Source organism: Festucalex cinctus, chromosome 1 (assembly GCF_051991245.1).
Source record: "Festucalex cinctus isolate MCC-2025b chromosome 1, RoL_Fcin_1.0, whole genome shotgun sequence".
NCBI classification, from domain to species: domain Eukaryota; kingdom Metazoa; phylum Chordata; class Actinopteri; order Syngnathiformes; family Syngnathidae; genus Festucalex; species Festucalex cinctus.
Genome location: NC_135411.1, coordinates 38,375,830 through 38,390,383, shown reverse-complemented (window position 1 = coordinate 38,390,383; position 14,554 = coordinate 38,375,830). Strand labels below are relative to the sequence as shown.

General features: G+C 41.6%; 28 non-coding genes across 28 annotated transcripts; all 28 read left to right on the top strand.

Annotated features, from left to right (window-relative positions):
- Positions 1 to 85: 85 nt before the first annotated feature.
- Positions 86 to 158, top strand: trnat-ugu (transfer RNA threonine (anticodon UGU)). The gene has a single exon. It is a non-coding gene; the product is annotated as a tRNA-Thr (tRNA).
- Positions 159 to 318: 160 nt separating this feature from the next.
- trnat-agu (transfer RNA threonine (anticodon AGU)) lies at positions 319 to 391 on the top strand. Its single transcript has one exon. It is a non-coding gene; the product is annotated as a tRNA-Thr (tRNA).
- A 399-nt stretch (positions 392 to 790) lies between these two features.
- On the top strand, positions 791 to 863 carry trnat-agu (transfer RNA threonine (anticodon AGU)). Its single transcript has one exon. It is a non-coding gene; the product is annotated as a tRNA-Thr (tRNA).
- A 163-nt stretch (positions 864 to 1,026) lies between these two features.
- trnat-agu (transfer RNA threonine (anticodon AGU)) lies at positions 1,027 to 1,099 on the top strand. Its single transcript has one exon. It is a non-coding gene; the product is annotated as a tRNA-Thr (tRNA).
- A 161-nt stretch (positions 1,100 to 1,260) lies between these two features.
- Positions 1,261 to 1,333, top strand: trnat-agu (transfer RNA threonine (anticodon AGU)). The gene has a single exon. It is a non-coding gene; the product is annotated as a tRNA-Thr (tRNA).
- Positions 1,334 to 1,732: 399 nt separating this feature from the next.
- trnat-agu (transfer RNA threonine (anticodon AGU)) lies at positions 1,733 to 1,805 on the top strand. Its single transcript has one exon. It is a non-coding gene; the product is annotated as a tRNA-Thr (tRNA).
- A 399-nt stretch (positions 1,806 to 2,204) lies between these two features.
- trnat-agu (transfer RNA threonine (anticodon AGU)) lies at positions 2,205 to 2,277 on the top strand. Its single transcript has one exon. It is a non-coding gene; the product is annotated as a tRNA-Thr (tRNA).
- Positions 2,278 to 2,438: 161 nt separating this feature from the next.
- On the top strand, positions 2,439 to 2,511 carry trnat-ugu (transfer RNA threonine (anticodon UGU)). The gene has a single exon. It is a non-coding gene; the product is annotated as a tRNA-Thr (tRNA).
- Positions 2,512 to 3,133: 622 nt separating this feature from the next.
- Positions 3,134 to 3,206, top strand: trnat-cgu (transfer RNA threonine (anticodon CGU)). Its single transcript has one exon. It is a non-coding gene; the product is annotated as a tRNA-Thr (tRNA).
- Positions 3,207 to 3,367: 161 nt separating this feature from the next.
- Positions 3,368 to 3,440, top strand: trnat-ugu (transfer RNA threonine (anticodon UGU)). The gene has a single exon. It is a non-coding gene; the product is annotated as a tRNA-Thr (tRNA).
- Positions 3,441 to 3,601: 161 nt separating this feature from the next.
- On the top strand, positions 3,602 to 3,674 carry trnat-agu (transfer RNA threonine (anticodon AGU)). The gene has a single exon. It is a non-coding gene; the product is annotated as a tRNA-Thr (tRNA).
- Positions 3,675 to 4,071: 397 nt separating this feature from the next.
- trnat-agu (transfer RNA threonine (anticodon AGU)) lies at positions 4,072 to 4,144 on the top strand. Its single transcript has one exon. It is a non-coding gene; the product is annotated as a tRNA-Thr (tRNA).
- A 163-nt stretch (positions 4,145 to 4,307) lies between these two features.
- Positions 4,308 to 4,380, top strand: trnat-agu (transfer RNA threonine (anticodon AGU)). Its single transcript has one exon. It is a non-coding gene; the product is annotated as a tRNA-Thr (tRNA).
- A 163-nt stretch (positions 4,381 to 4,543) lies between these two features.
- Positions 4,544 to 4,616, top strand: trnat-agu (transfer RNA threonine (anticodon AGU)). The gene has a single exon. It is a non-coding gene; the product is annotated as a tRNA-Thr (tRNA).
- A 163-nt stretch (positions 4,617 to 4,779) lies between these two features.
- trnat-agu (transfer RNA threonine (anticodon AGU)) lies at positions 4,780 to 4,852 on the top strand. Its single transcript has one exon. It is a non-coding gene; the product is annotated as a tRNA-Thr (tRNA).
- Positions 4,853 to 5,015: 163 nt separating this feature from the next.
- Positions 5,016 to 5,088, top strand: trnat-agu (transfer RNA threonine (anticodon AGU)). The gene has a single exon. It is a non-coding gene; the product is annotated as a tRNA-Thr (tRNA).
- Positions 5,089 to 5,249: 161 nt separating this feature from the next.
- On the top strand, positions 5,250 to 5,322 carry trnat-ugu (transfer RNA threonine (anticodon UGU)). Its single transcript has one exon. It is a non-coding gene; the product is annotated as a tRNA-Thr (tRNA).
- Positions 5,323 to 5,485: 163 nt separating this feature from the next.
- trnat-agu (transfer RNA threonine (anticodon AGU)) lies at positions 5,486 to 5,558 on the top strand. The gene has a single exon. It is a non-coding gene; the product is annotated as a tRNA-Thr (tRNA).
- A 163-nt stretch (positions 5,559 to 5,721) lies between these two features.
- On the top strand, positions 5,722 to 5,794 carry trnat-agu (transfer RNA threonine (anticodon AGU)). Its single transcript has one exon. It is a non-coding gene; the product is annotated as a tRNA-Thr (tRNA).
- Positions 5,795 to 6,193: 399 nt separating this feature from the next.
- trnat-cgu (transfer RNA threonine (anticodon CGU)) lies at positions 6,194 to 6,266 on the top strand. Its single transcript has one exon. It is a non-coding gene; the product is annotated as a tRNA-Thr (tRNA).
- An 858-nt stretch (positions 6,267 to 7,124) lies between these two features.
- trnat-cgu (transfer RNA threonine (anticodon CGU)) lies at positions 7,125 to 7,197 on the top strand. The gene has a single exon. It is a non-coding gene; the product is annotated as a tRNA-Thr (tRNA).
- A 1,096-nt stretch (positions 7,198 to 8,293) lies between these two features.
- Positions 8,294 to 8,366, top strand: trnat-ugu (transfer RNA threonine (anticodon UGU)). The gene has a single exon. It is a non-coding gene; the product is annotated as a tRNA-Thr (tRNA).
- An 858-nt stretch (positions 8,367 to 9,224) lies between these two features.
- On the top strand, positions 9,225 to 9,297 carry trnat-cgu (transfer RNA threonine (anticodon CGU)). The gene has a single exon. It is a non-coding gene; the product is annotated as a tRNA-Thr (tRNA).
- Positions 9,298 to 10,985: 1,688 nt separating this feature from the next.
- On the top strand, positions 10,986 to 11,058 carry trnac-aca (transfer RNA cysteine (anticodon ACA)). Its single transcript has one exon. It is a non-coding gene; the product is annotated as a tRNA-Cys (tRNA).
- A 629-nt stretch (positions 11,059 to 11,687) lies between these two features.
- On the top strand, positions 11,688 to 11,760 carry trnac-aca (transfer RNA cysteine (anticodon ACA)). The gene has a single exon. It is a non-coding gene; the product is annotated as a tRNA-Cys (tRNA).
- Positions 11,761 to 12,157: 397 nt separating this feature from the next.
- Positions 12,158 to 12,230, top strand: trnat-agu (transfer RNA threonine (anticodon AGU)). Its single transcript has one exon. It is a non-coding gene; the product is annotated as a tRNA-Thr (tRNA).
- Positions 12,231 to 13,334: 1,104 nt separating this feature from the next.
- trnat-cgu (transfer RNA threonine (anticodon CGU)) lies at positions 13,335 to 13,407 on the top strand. Its single transcript has one exon. It is a non-coding gene; the product is annotated as a tRNA-Thr (tRNA).
- A 961-nt stretch (positions 13,408 to 14,368) lies between these two features.
- On the top strand, positions 14,369 to 14,441 carry trnat-cgu (transfer RNA threonine (anticodon CGU)). The gene has a single exon. It is a non-coding gene; the product is annotated as a tRNA-Thr (tRNA).
- Positions 14,442 to 14,554: the final 113 nt, after the last annotated feature.

Genomic DNA, 14,554 nt, shown 5'->3' with positions numbered 1-14,554 from the left:
TACCTACTAATCAGATGACTGTGTTTAATGCAAGCCAGAACCCGGTTAATTTGCTGTTTTTAAGGTTATGTTACCTTTGCAAGCAGGCCTTGTAGCTCAGTGGTTAGAGCACTGGTCTTGTAAACCAGTGATCGTGAGTTCAATTCTCACCTAGGCCTATCAGGATTGTTTGAATACAAAAATGAAGTGCAGATGTTGCATTGTACTGCCGTGTTTTAGGGTATCTGCGACTTTATTCCGACTAATCAGATGACTGTTTAATGCAAGTCAGAACCCGGTTAATTTGCAGTTTTTAAGGTTATGTTACCTCAGCAGCCAGGCCTTGTAGCTCAGTGGTTAGAGTACTGGTCTAGTAAACCAGGGGTTGTGAGTTCAATTCTCACCTGGGCCTATCAGGGATAGTTTGAATACAGCAATGAAGTGCAGATGTTGTGTCGTTCTATTGTGTTCTAGGGTATCTGCGACTTAATACCTGCTAATCAGATGACTGTTTAGAAGGCAAACCAGAACCCGTTTAATTTGCTGTTTTTAAGGTTATGTTACCGCAACAGCCAGACCTTGGAGCTCAGTGGTTAGAGAACTGGTCTTGTGAACCAGGGGTCGTAAATTCAATTCTCACCTGGACCTTTCCAGAACTGTTCGAAACCAACAATGAAGTTTAGATGTTGGGTAGTACTACTGTGTTTCAAGGTATCCATGACTTAACACCTACTAATCAGATGACTGTGTTTAATGAAAGCCAGAACCCGTTTAATTTGCTGTTTTTAAGGTTATGTTACCTTAGTAGCCAGGCTTTCTAGCTCAGTGGTTAGAGCACTGGTCTAGTAAACCAGGGGTCGTGAGTTCAATTCTCACCTGGGCCTATCAGGGATTGTTTGAATACAAAAATGACGTGCAGATGTTGGGTCATACTGATGTGTTTTAGGGTATCTGCGACTTAATACCTACTAATCAGATGACTGTGTTTTATGCAAGCCAGAACCCGGTTAATTTGCTGTTTTTAAGGTTGTGTTACTTTTGCAAGCAGGACTTGTAGCTCAGTGGTTAGAGCACTGGTCTAGTAAACCAGGGGTCGTGAGTTCAATTCTCACCTGGGTCTTTCATGGATTGTTTGAATACAGCAATAAAGTGCAGATGTTGGGAAGTACTACTGTGTTATAGGGTATCTACAATTTTATACCTACGAATCAGATAACTTTTTAATGCAAGCCAGAATCCGGTTAATTTGCTGTTTTTAAGATTATGTTACCTCAACAGCCAGGCCTTGTAGCTCAGTGGTTAGAGTATTTGTCTAGTAAAACAGGGGTCGTGAGTTCAATTCTCACCTGGGCCTATCAGGGGTTGTTTGAATACAACAATGAAGTGCAGATGTTGGTTCATACTGATGTTTTTTTAGAGTATTTGCGACTTAACACCTACAAATCAGATGACTGTGTTTAATGCAAGCCAGAACCCGGTTAATTTGCTGTTTTTAAGGTTATGTTACGTCAACAGCCAGGCCTTGTAGCTAGTGGTTAGAGTACTGGTCTAGTAAACCAGGGCTCGTGAGTTCAATTCTCACTTGGGCCTATCAGGGATTGTTTGAATACAGCAATGAAGTGCAGATGTTGGGTCGTACTATTGTGTTCTAGGGTATCCGCGACTTAATACCTACTAATCAGATGACTGTGTTTAATGCAAGCCAGAACCCGGTTAATTTGCTGTTTTTAAGGTTATGTTACCTTTGCAAGCAGGCCTTGTAGCTCAGTGGTTAGAGCACTGGTCTAGTAAACCAGTGGTCGTGAGTTCAATTCTCACCTAGGCCTATCAGGGATAGTTTGAATACAGCAATGAAGTGCAGATGTTGTGTTTTACTATTGTGTTCTAGGGTATCTGCGACTTAATACCTACTAATCAGATGACTGTTCAGAAGGCAAACCAGAACCCGGTTAATTTGCTGTTTTTAAGGTTATGTTACCTCAACAGCCAGACCTTGGAGCTCAGTGGTTAGAGAACTGGTCTTGTGAACCAGGGGTCGTAAGTTCAATTCTCACCTGGACATTTCCAGAACTGTTCGAAACCAACAATGAAGTTTAGATGTTGGGTAGTACTACTGTGTTTCAAGGTATCCATGACTTAACACCTACTAATCAGATGACTGTGTTTAATGAAAGCCAGAACCCGGTTAATTTGCTGTTTTTAAGGTTATGTTACCTTAGCTGCCAGGCTTTGTAGCTCAGTGGTTAGAGCACTGGTCTAGTAAACCAGGGGTCGTGAGTTCAATTCTCACCTGGGCCTATCAGGGATTGTTTGAATACATCAATGAAGTGCAGATGTTCGGTCATACTGATGTTTTTTAGGGTATCTGCGACTGAATACCTACAAATCAGGTGATTGTTTCATGCAAACCAGTACCCAGTCACTTTGCTGTTTTTAAGGTTATGTTACCTTAACAGCCAGGCCTTGTAGCTCAGTGGTTAGAGCACTAGTCTTGTAAACCAGGGGTCGTGAGTTCAATTCTCACCTGGGCCTATCAGGGATTGTTTAAATACAACAATGAAGTGCAGATGTTGGGTCATACTGTTGTGTTTTAGGGTATCTGCGACTTAATACCTACTAATCAGGTGACTGTGTTTCATGCAAGCCAGAACCCGGTTAATTTGCTGTTTTTAAGGTTATGTTATCTCAACAGCCAGGACTTGTACCTCAGTGGTTAGAGTACTGGTCTAGTAAACCAGGTGTTGTGAGTTCAATTCTCACCTGGGCCTGTCAAGAACTGTTTGAATCCAACAATGAAGTTCAAATGTTGGGTAGTACTGCTGTGTTTCAGGTTATCCGCAACTTAATACCTACTAATCAGATGACTGTTTCATGCAAGCCAGAACCCGGTTAATTTGCTTTTTTTAAGGTTATGTTACCTTAGCAGCCAGGTTTGTAGTTCAGTGGTTAGAGCACTGGTCTCGTAAACCAGGAGTCGTGAGTTCAATTCTTACCTGGGCCTATCAAGGATTGTTTGAATACAACAATGAAGTGCAGATGTTGGGTCATCCTGATGTGTTTTAGAGTATCTGTGACTTAATACCTACTAATCAGATGACTGTTTCATGCAAACCAGTACCCGGCTGTTTTTAAGGTTATGTTACCTTAACTTCCAGGCCTTGTAGCTCAGTGGTTAGAGCACTGGTCTCGTAAACCAGGGGTTGTGAGTTCAATTCTCACCTGGGCCTATCAGGGATTGTTTGAACACAACAATGAAGTTCAGATGTTAAGTAGTACTACTGTGTTTCAGGGTATCCGAGACTTAATACCTCCTAATCAGATGACTGTTTCATGCAAGCCAGAACCCAGTTAATTTGCTGTTTTTAAGGTTATGTTACAGCAACAGCCAGGCCTTGTAGCTCAGTGGTTAAAGCACTGGTTTTGTAAACCAGGGGGAGTAAGTTCAATTCTCACCTGGGCCTGTCAAGAACTGTTTGAATCCAACAATAGAGTTCAAATGTTAAGTAGTACTACTGTGTTTCAGGGTATCCGCGACTTAATACCTCCTAATCAGATGACTGTTTCATGCAAGCCAGAACCCGGTTAATTTGCTGTTTTTAAGGTTATGTTACGGCAACAGCCAGGCCTTGTAGCTCAGTGGTTAGTGTACTGGTCTAGTAAACCAGGGGTCGTGAGTTCAATTCTCACCTGGGCCTGTCAAGGATTGTTTGAATACAACAATGAAGTGCAGATGTTGGGTCATACTGATGTTTTTTAGGGTATCTGCGACTTAACACCTACGAATCAGATGATTGTTTTATGCAAGCCAGAACCCGGTTAATTTGCTGTTTTTAAGGTTATGTTACCTCAACAGCCAGGCCTTGTAGCTCAGTGGTTAGAGTACTGGTCTAGTAAACCAGGGGTCGTGAGTTCATTTCTAACCTGGGCCTGTCAAGGATTGTTTGAATACAACAATGAAGTGCAGATTATGGGTCATCCTGATGTGTTTTAGGGTATCTGTGACTTAATACCTACTCATCAGATGACTGTGTTTAATGCAAGCCAGATCCCGGTTAATTTGCTGTTTTTAAGGTTATGTTACATCAATAGTCAGGCCTTGTAGCTCAATGGTTAGAGTACTGGTCTAGTAAACCAGGGGTCGTGAGTTCAATTCTCACGTGGGCCTTTCATGGTTTGTTTGAATACAGCAATAAAGTGCAGATGTTGGGAAGTACTACTGTGTTTTAGGGTATCAACGATTTTATACCTACGAATCAGATGACTGTGTTTAATGCAAGCCAGAACCCGGTTAATTTGCTGTTTTAAAGGTTATGTTACCTTAACAGACAGGCCTTGTAGCTCAGTGGTTAGAGTACTGGTCTAGTAAACCAGGGGTAGTGAGTTCAATTCTCACCTGGGCCTATCAGGGGTTGTTTGAATACAACAATGAAGTGCAGATGTTGGGTCATACTGATGTTTTTTAGGGTATCTGCGACTTAACACCTACGAATCAGATGAATTTGTTTTATGCAAGCCAGAACCCGGTTAATTTGCTGTTTTTAAGGTTATGTTACCTCAACAGCCAGGCCTTGTAGCTCAGTGGTTAGAGTACTGGTCTAGTAAACCAGGGGTAGTGAGTTCAATTCTCACCTGGGCTTATCAGGGATTGTTTGAATACAGCAATGAAGTGCAGATGTTGGGTCATACTGACGTTTTTTAGGGTATTTGCGACTTAACACCTTCAAATCAGATGACTGTGTTTAATGCAAGCCAGAACCCGGTTAATTTGCTGTTTTTAAGGTTATGTTACATCAACAGCCAGGCCTTGTAGCTCAGTGGTTAGAGTACTGGTCTAGTAAACCAGGGGTAGTGAGTTCAATTCTCACCTGGGCCTATCTGGTATTGTTTGAATACAGCAATGAAGTGCAGATGTTGGGTCTTACTATTGTGTTTTAGCGTATCCGCGACTTAATACCTACTAATCAGATGACTGTTTAGAATGCAAACCAGAACCCGGTTAATTTGCTGTTTTTAAGGTTATGTTACATCAACAGCCAGCCCTTGTAGCTCAGTGGTTAGAGTACTGGTCTAGTAAACCAGGGGTAGTGAGTTCAATTCTCACCTGGGCCTTTCATGGATTGTTTGAATACAGCAATAAAGTGCAGATGTTGGGAAGTACTACTGTGTTTTGGGGTATCTACGATTTTATACCTACGAATCAGATAACTGTTTAATGCAAGCCAGAATCCGGTTAATTTGCTGTTTTTAAGGTTGTGTTACCTTTGCAAGCAGGCCTTGTAGCTCAGTGGTTAGAGCACTGGTCTTGTAAACCAGGGGTCGTGAGTTCAATTCTCACCTGCTCCTATCAGGGATTGTTTGAATACAAAAATGATGTGCAGATGTTGGGTCATACTGATGTGTTTTAGGGTATCTGCGACTTAATACCTACTAATCAGTTGACTGTGTTTAAATCAAGCCAGAACCCGGTTAATTTGCTGTTTTTAAGGTTATGTTACATCAACAGCCAGGCCTTGTAGCTCAGTGGTTAGAGTACTGGTCTAGTAAACCAGGGGTCGTGAGTTCAATTCTGACCTGGGCCTTTCATGGATTGTTTGAATACAGCAATAAAGTGCAGATGTTGGGTCATACTGACATTTTTTAGGGTATTTGCGACTTAACACCTACAAATCAGATGACTGTGTTTAATGCAAGCCAGAACCCGTTTAATTTGCTGTTTTTAAGGTTATGTTACGTCAACAGCCAGGCCTTGTAGCTCAGTGGTTAGAGTACTGGTCTAGTAAACCAGGGGTTGTGAGTTCAATTCTCACCTGGGCCTATCAGGGATAGTTTGAATACAGCAATGAAGTGCAGATGTTGTGTCGTTCTATTGTGTTCTAGGGTATCTGAGACTTAATACCTGCTAATCAGATGACTGTTTAGAAGGCAAACCAGAACCCGTTTAATTTGCTGTTTTTAAGGTTATGTTACCGCAACAGCCAGACCTTGGAGCTCAGTGGTTAGAGAACTGGTCTTGTGAACCAGGGGTCGTAAATTCAATTCTCACCTGGACCTTTCCAGAACTGTTCGAAACCAACAATGAAGTTTAGATGTTGGGTAGTACTACTGTGTTTCAAGGTATCAATGACTTAACACCTACTAATCAGATGACTGTGTTTAATGAAAGCCAGAACCCGGTTAATTTGCTGTTTTTAAGGTTATGTTACCTTAACAGTCAGACCTTGTAGCTCAGTGGTTAGAGCACTGGTCTCGTAAACCAGCGGTCGTGAGTTCAATTCTCACCTGGGCCTATCAGGGATTGTTTGAACACAACAATGAAGTGCAGATGTTGCGTCATACTGTTGTGTTTTAGGGTATCTGCGACTTAATACCTACTAATCAGGTGATTGTTTATAATGCAAGCCAGAACCCGGTTAATTTGCTGTTTTTAAGGTTATGTTACCTCAACAGCCATGACTTGTACCTCAGTGGTTAGAGTACTGGTCTAGTAAACCAGGGGTAGTGAGTTCTATTCTCACCTGAGCCTGGCAAGAACTGTTTGAATCCAACAATGAAGTTCAAATGTTGGGTAGTACTACTGTGTTTCTGGGTATGTGTGACTTAATACCTACTAATCAGATCTGTTTCATGCAAGCCAGAACCTGGTTAATTTGCAGTTTTTAAGGTTATGTTACCTCAGCAGCCAGGCCTTGTAGCTCAGTGGTGAGAGTACTCTTCAGTAAACCAGGAGTCGTGAGTCCAATTCTAACCTGGGCCTTTCAGGTTTTGTTTGACTACAACAATGAAGTGCAGATGTTAGGTAGTACTACTGTGTTTTGGGGTATGTGTGACTTAATACCAACTCATCACTCCTCAATCATGCAAGCCAGAACCAGGTTAACTAACTGCTTTAAAAGTTACGTTTCTTCCCCGGCAAGCCGTTGTCGCTCAGTGGTTAAAGCACTGGTTTTGTAAACCAGGGGGAGTAAGTTCAATTCTCACCTGGGGCTGTCAAGAACTGTTTGAATCCAACAATAAAGTTCAAATGTTAAGTAGTACTATTGTGTTTCAGGGTATCCGCGACTTAATACCTACTAATCAGATGACTTTCATGCAAACCAGTACCCGGTTACTTTGCTGTTTTTAAGGTTATGTTACCTTAGCAGCCAGGCCTTGTAGCTCAGTGGTTAGAGCACTGGTCTCGTAAACCAGGGGTCGTGAGTTCAATTCTCACCTGAGCCTATCAGGGATTGTTTAAATACAACAATGAAGTACAGATGTTGGGTCATACTGTTGTGTTTTCGGGTATCTGCGACTTAATACCTACTAATCAGATGACTGTGTTTCATGCAAGCCAGAACCCGGTTAATTTGCTGTTTTTAAGGTTATGTTACCTCAACAGCCAGGACTTGTACCTCAGTGGTTAGAGTACTGGTCTAGTAAACCAGGGGTAGTGAGTTCTATTCTCACCTGAGCCTGTCAAGAACTGTTTGAATCCAACAATGAAGTTCAAATGTTGGGTAGTACTACTGTGTTTCTGGGTATGTGTGACTTAATACCTACTAATCAGATGACTGTTTCATGCAAGCCAGAACCCGGTTAATTTGCAGTTTTTAAGGTTATGTTACCTCAGCAGCTAGGCCTTGTAGCTCAGTGGTGAGAGTACTCTTTAGTAAACCAGGGGTCGTGAGTTCAATTCTCACCTGGGCCTTTCAGGTGTTGTTTGACTACAACAATGAAGTGCAGATGTTGGGTAGTACTACTGTGTTTTGGGGTATGTGTGACTTAATACCAACTCATCACTCCTCAATCATGCAAGCCAGAACCAGGTTAACTTACTGCTTTAAAAGTTACGTTTCTTCCCCGGCAAGCCGTTGTCGCTCAGTGGTTAAAGCACTGGTTTTGTAAACCAGGGGGAGTAAGTTCAATTCTCACCTGAGCCTGTCAAGAACTGTTTGAATCCAACAATGAAGTTCAAATGTTGGGTCGTCCTACTGTGTTTCAGAGTATCTGCGACTTAACACCTACTAATCAGATGACTGTTTCATGCAAGCCAGAACCCGGTTAATTTGCTGTTTTTAAGGTTATGTTACCTCAACAGCCAGGCCTGGTAGCTCAGTGGTTAGAGTACTGGTCTAGTAAAACAGGGCTCGTGAGTACAATTCTCACCTGGGCCTTTTATAGATTGTTTGAAGACAGCAATTAAGTGCATATGTTGGGAAGTACTATTGTGTTTTAGGGTATCTACGATTTTATACCTATGAATTTGATGACTGTTTAATGCAAGCCAGAACCCGGTTAATTTGCTGTTTTTAAGGTTGTGTTACCTTTGCAAGCAGGCCTTGTAGCTCAGTAGTTAGAGCACTGGTCTTGTAAACCAGGGGTCGTGAGTTCAATTCTCACCTGGGCCTATCAGGGATTGCTTGAACACAACAATGAAGTGCAGATGTTGCGTCATACTGTTGTGTTTTAGGGTATCTGCGACTTAATACCTACTAATCAGGTGATTGTTTATAATGCAAGCCAGAACCCGGTTAATTTGCTGTTTTTAAGGTTATGTTACCTCAACAGCCATGACTTGTACCTCAGTGGTTAGAGTACTGGTCTAGTAAACCAGGGGTAGTGAGTTCTATTCTCACCTGAGCCTGGCAAGAACTGTTTGAATCCAACAATGAAGTTCAAATGTTGGGTAGTACTACTGTGTTTCTGGGTATGTGTGACTTAATACCTACTAATCAGATCTGTTTCATGCAAGCCAGAACCTGGTTAATTTGCAGTTTTTAAGGTTATGTTACCTCAGCAGCCAGGCCTTGTAGCTCAGTGGTGAGAGTACTCTTCAGTAAACCAGGAGTCGTGAGTCCAATTCTAACCTGGGCCTTTCAGGTTTTGTTTGACTACAACAATGAAGTGCAGATGTTAGGTAGTACTACTGTGTTTTGGGGTATGTGTGACTTAATACCAACTCATCACTCCTCAATCATGCAAGCCAGAACCAGGTTAACTAACTGCTTTAAAAGTTACGTTTCTTCCCCGGCAAGCCGTTGTCGCTCAGTGGTTAAAGCACTGGTTTTGTAAACCAGGGGGAGTAAGTTCAATTCTCACCTGGGGCTGTCAAGAACTGTTTGAATCCAACAATAAAGTTCAAATGTTAAGTAGTACTATTGTGTTTCAGGGTATCCGCGACTTAATACCTACTAATCAGATGACTTTCATGCAAACCAGTACCCGGTTACTTTGCTGTTTTTAAGGTTATGTTACCTTAGCAGCCAGGCCTTGTAGCTCAGTGGTTAGAGCACTGGTCTCGTAAACCAGGGGTCTTGAGATCAATTCTCACCTGAGCCTATCAGGGATTGTTTAAATACAACAATGAAGTACAGATGTTGGGTCATACTGTTGTGTTTTCGGGTATCTGCGACTTAATACCTACTAATCAGATGACTGTGTTTCATGCAAGCCAGAACCCGGTTAATTTGCTGTTTTTAAGGTTATGTTACCTCAACAGCCAGGACTTGTACCTCAGTGGTTAGAGTACTGGTCTAGTAAACCAGGGGTAGTGAGTTCTATTCTCACCTGAGCCTGTCAAGAACTGTTTGAATCCAACAATGAAGTTCAAATGTTGGGTAGTACTACTGTGTTTCTGGATATGTGCGACTTAATACCTACTAATCAGATGACTGTTTGGAATGCAAACCAGAACCCGGTTAATTTGCTGTTTTTAAGGTTATGTTACGTCAACAGCCAGTCCTTGTAGCTCAGTGGTTAGAGTACTGGTCTAGTAAACCAGGGGTCTTGAGTTCAATTCTCACCTGGGCTTTTCATGGATTGTTTGAATACAGCAATAAAGTGCAGATGTTGGGAAGTACTCCTGTGTTGTAAGGGAAATCGGTCCAATTAATTATTAAATCAATAATTGTTTGCTCAGTAATTGAAGGAGACTCAAACTTAATGTTTAAATTAAGTTGAGCTTGCCTGCGGAGCACCACATCTCTTTTTGATAATTTTATCAGGATAACAGATGAGAACCTCTTTGAATCAGTCATTAAAATGAAGGTTGTGCCCTTACTACAATTTTGTGAGGTCTTTGTTCAGCTTAGAGGTCACTATAAATTGATGAAACACACACACAGTAAACCAGGTTTTGAGTTTTGTGCACGTTTATTCTCTAACCTCGGTGGGATAATCTACTTAGAATTTAAAGAAGCAAAACTAACTACTATGATAGGAAATGAAACGAGAACTAAAATAATAAAAATAATCAAAGGAGAAGAAAAGAAGAAAAGAGAAACGGTCTTAGCCAAGTTGATGGATTTCTTAAATCAAACCAACATGGGACCCACAATCAACCTAGTTTGCACCAATTTGTACTCGGGCGAAAGCCTGCAAAGTTGCAATTCTCACCTGGGCCTATCAGGGATTGTTTGAATACAGCAATGAAGTTCAAATGTTGTGTAGTACTAGTGTTTCTGGGTATGTGCGACTTAATACCTACTAATCAGATGACTGTTTCATGCAAGCCAGAACCTGGTTAATTTGCAGTTTTTAAGGTTATGTTACCTCAGCAGCCAGGCCTTGTAGCTCAGTGGTGAGAGTACTCTTTAGTAAACCAGGGGTCGTGAGTTCAATTCTCACCTGGGCCTTTCAAGTGTTGTTTGACTACAACAATGAAGTGCAGATGTTGGGTAGTACTGCTGTGTTTTGGGGTATGTGTGACTTAATACCAACTCATCACTCCTCAATCATGCAAGCCAGAACCAGGTTAACTTACTGCTTTAAAAGTTACGTTTCTTCCCCGGCAAGCCGTTGTCGCTCAGTGGTTAAAGCACTGGTTTTGTAAACCAGGGAGAGTAAGCTCAATTCTCACCTGAGCCTGTCAAGAACTGTTTGAATCCAACAATGAAGTTCAAATGTTGGGTAGTACTACTGTGTTTTAGGGTATCTGCGACTTAACACCTACTAATCAGATGACTGTTTAATGCAAGCCAGAACCAGGTTAATTTGCTGTTTTTAAGGTTATGTTACCTTAACAGACAGGCCTTGTAGCTCAGTTGTTAGAGTACTGGTCTACAAAACCAGGGGTCGTGAGTTCAATTCTCACCTGGGCCTATCAGGGATTGTTTGAATACAGCAATGAAGTGCAGATGTTGGGTCGTACTGTTGTGTTTGAGGATATCCGCGACTTAATACCTACTAATCAGATGACTGTTTATAATGCAAACCAGACCCGGTTAATTTGCTGTTTTTTAAGGTTATGTTACATCAACAGCCAGGCGTTGTAGCTCTGTGGTTAGAGCACTGGTTTTGTAAACCAGGGGTAGTGAGTTCAATTCTCACCTGGGCCTTTCAAGTGTTGTTTGACTACAACAATGAAGTGCAGATGTTGGGTAGTACTGCTGTGTTTTGGGGTATGTGTGACTTAATACCAACTCATCACTCCTCAATCATGCAAGCCAGAACCAGGTTAACTTACTGCTTTAAAAGTTACGTTTCTTCCCCGGCAAGCCGTTGTCGCTCAGTGGTTAAAGCACTGGTTTTGTAAACCAGGGGGAGTAAGCTCAATTCTCACCTGAGCCTGTCAAGAACTGTTTGAATCCAACAATGAAGTTCAAATGTTGGGTAGTACTACTGTGTTTTAGGGTATCTGCGACTTAACACCTACTAATCAGATGACTGTTTAATGCAAGCCAGAACCAGGTTAATTTGCTGTTTTTAAGGTTATGTTACCTTAACAGACAGGCCTTGTAGCTCAGTTGTTAGAGTACTGGTCTACAAAACCAGGGGTAGTGAGTTCAATTCTCACCTGGGCCTATCAGGGATTGTTTGAATACAGCAATGAAGTGCAGATGTTGGGTCGTACTGTTGTGTTTGAGGATATCCGCGACTTAATACCTACTAATCAGATGACTGTTTATAATGCAAACCAGACCCGGTTAATTTGCTGTTTTTTAAGGTTATGTTACATCAACAGCCAGGCGTTGTAGCTCTGTGGTTAGAGCACTGGTTTTGTAAACCAGGGGTAGTGAGTTCAATTCTCACCTGGGCCTTTCATGGATTGTTTGAATACAGCAATAAAGTGCAGACGTTGGGAAGTACTACTGTGTTTTCGGGTATCTACGATTTTATACCTACGAATCAGATAACTTTTTAATGTAAGCCAGAATCCGGTTAATTTGCTGTTTTTAAGATTATGTTACCTCAACAGCCAGGGCTTGTAGCTCAGTGGTTAGAGTATTGGTCTAGTAAAACAGGGGTCGTGAGTTCAATTCTCACCTGGTCCTATCAGGGGTTGTTTGAATACAACAATGAAGTGCAGATGTTGGGTCATACTGATGTTTTTTAGGGTATTTGCGACTTAACACCTACAAATCAGATGACTGTGTTTAATGCAAGCCAGAACCCGGTTAATTTGCTGTTTTTAAGGTTATGTTAAGTCAACAGCCAGACCTTGTAGCTAGTGGTTAGAGTACTGGTCTAGTAAACCAGGGCTCGTGAGTTCAATTCTCACTTGGGCCTATCAGGGATTGTTTGAATACAGCAATGAAGTGCAGATGTTGGGTCGTACTATTGTGTTCTAGGGTATCCGCGACTTAATACCTACTAATCAGATGACTGTGTTTAATGCAAACCAGAACCCGGTTAATTTGCTGTTTTTAAGGTTATGTTACCTTTGCCAGCAGGCCTTGTAGCTCAGTGGTTAGAGCACTGGTCTTGTAAACCAGGGGTTGTGAGTTCAATTCACAACTCGGCCTATCAGGGATTGTTTGAATACAACATTGAAGTGCAGATGTTGCATAGTACTGCTGTGTTTTAGGGTATCTGCGACTTTATTCCGACTAATCAGATGACTCTGTTTAATGAGTCAGAACCCGGTTAATTTGCTGTTTTTAAGGTTTTGTTACATTAGCAAGCAGGCCTTGTAGCTCAGTGGGTAGTGCACTGGTTGAGTAAACCAGCGGTCGTGAGTTCAATTCTCACCTGGGCCTTTCAGGGATTGTTTGAATACAACAGTGAAGTGCAGATGCTGGGTGGTACAACTGTGTTTTAGGGTATCAGCGACTTAATATTTACTAATCAGATGACTGTTTATAATGCAAACCAGAACTCGGTTAATTTGCTGTTTTTAAGGTTATGTTACCTCTAAAGCCAGACCTTGGAGATCAGTGGTTAGAGCACTGGTCTTGTGAACCAGCGGTCGTAAGTTCAATTCTCACCTCTACCTTTCCAGAACTGTTCGAAACCAACAATGAAGTTTAGATGTTGGGTAGTACTTCTGTGTTTTAAGGTATCCATGACTTAACACCTACTAATCAGATTACTGTGTTTAATGCAAGCCAGAACCCGGTTAATTTGCTGTTTTTAAGGTTATGTTACCTTACCAGCCAGACCTTGTAGCTCAGTGGTTAGAGCACTGGTCTCGTAAACCAGGGGTCGTGAGTTCATTTCTCACCTGGGCCTATCAAGGATTGTTTGAATATAACAATGAAGTGCAGATTATGGGTCATCCTGATGTGTTTTAGAGTATCTGTGACTTCATACCTACTCATCAGATGACTGTTTAATGCAAGCCAGAACCCGGTTAATTTGCTGTTTTTAAGGTTATGTTACCTCAACAGCCAGGCCTTGTAGCTCAGTGGTTAGAGTACTGGTCTAGTAAACCACGGGTCGTGAGTTCCATTCTCACCTGGGCCTATCAGGAATTGTTTGAATACAAAAATGAAGTGCAGATGTTGTGTCGTACTGATGTGTTTTAGGGTATCTGCGACTTAATACCTACTAATCAGGTGACTGTGTTTCATGCATGCCAGAACCCGGTTGATTTGCTGTTTTTAAGGTTCTCTTTTTGATAATTTTATCAGGATAATAGATGAGAACCTCGTTGAATCAGTCATTAAAATGAAGGTTGTGCCCTTACTACAATTTTGTGAGTTCTTTGTTCAGCTTAGAGGTCACTATAAATTGATGAAACACACACACAGTAAACCAGGTTTTGAGTTTTGTGCACGTTTATTCTCTAACCTAGGTGGGATAATCTACTTAGAATGTAAAGAAGCAAAACTAACTACTATGATAGGAAATGAAACGAGAACTAAAATAATAAAAATAATCAAAGGAGAAGAAAAGAAGAAAAGAGAAACGGTCTTAGCCAAGGTGATGGATTTCTTAAATCAAACCAACATGGGACCCACAATCAACCTAGTTTGCACCAATTTGTACTCGGGCGAAAGCCTGCAAAGTTGCAATTCTCGCCTGGGCCTATCAGGGATTGTTTGATTACAGCAATGAAGTTCAAATGTTGTGAAGTACTACTGTGTTTCTGGGTGTACGCGACTTAATACCTACTAATCAGATGACTGTTTCATGCAAACCAGTACCCGGTTACTTTGCTGTTTTTAAGGTTATGTTACCTTAGCAGCCAGGCCTTGTAGCTCAGTGGTTAGAGCACTGCTCTCGTAAACCAGGGGTCGTGAGTTCAATTCTCACCTGGGCCTATCAGGGATTGTTTAAACACAACAATTAAGTGCAGATGTTGGGTCATACTGTTGTGTTTTAGGGTATCTGCGACTTAATACCTACGAATCAGATGATTGTTTATAATGCAAGC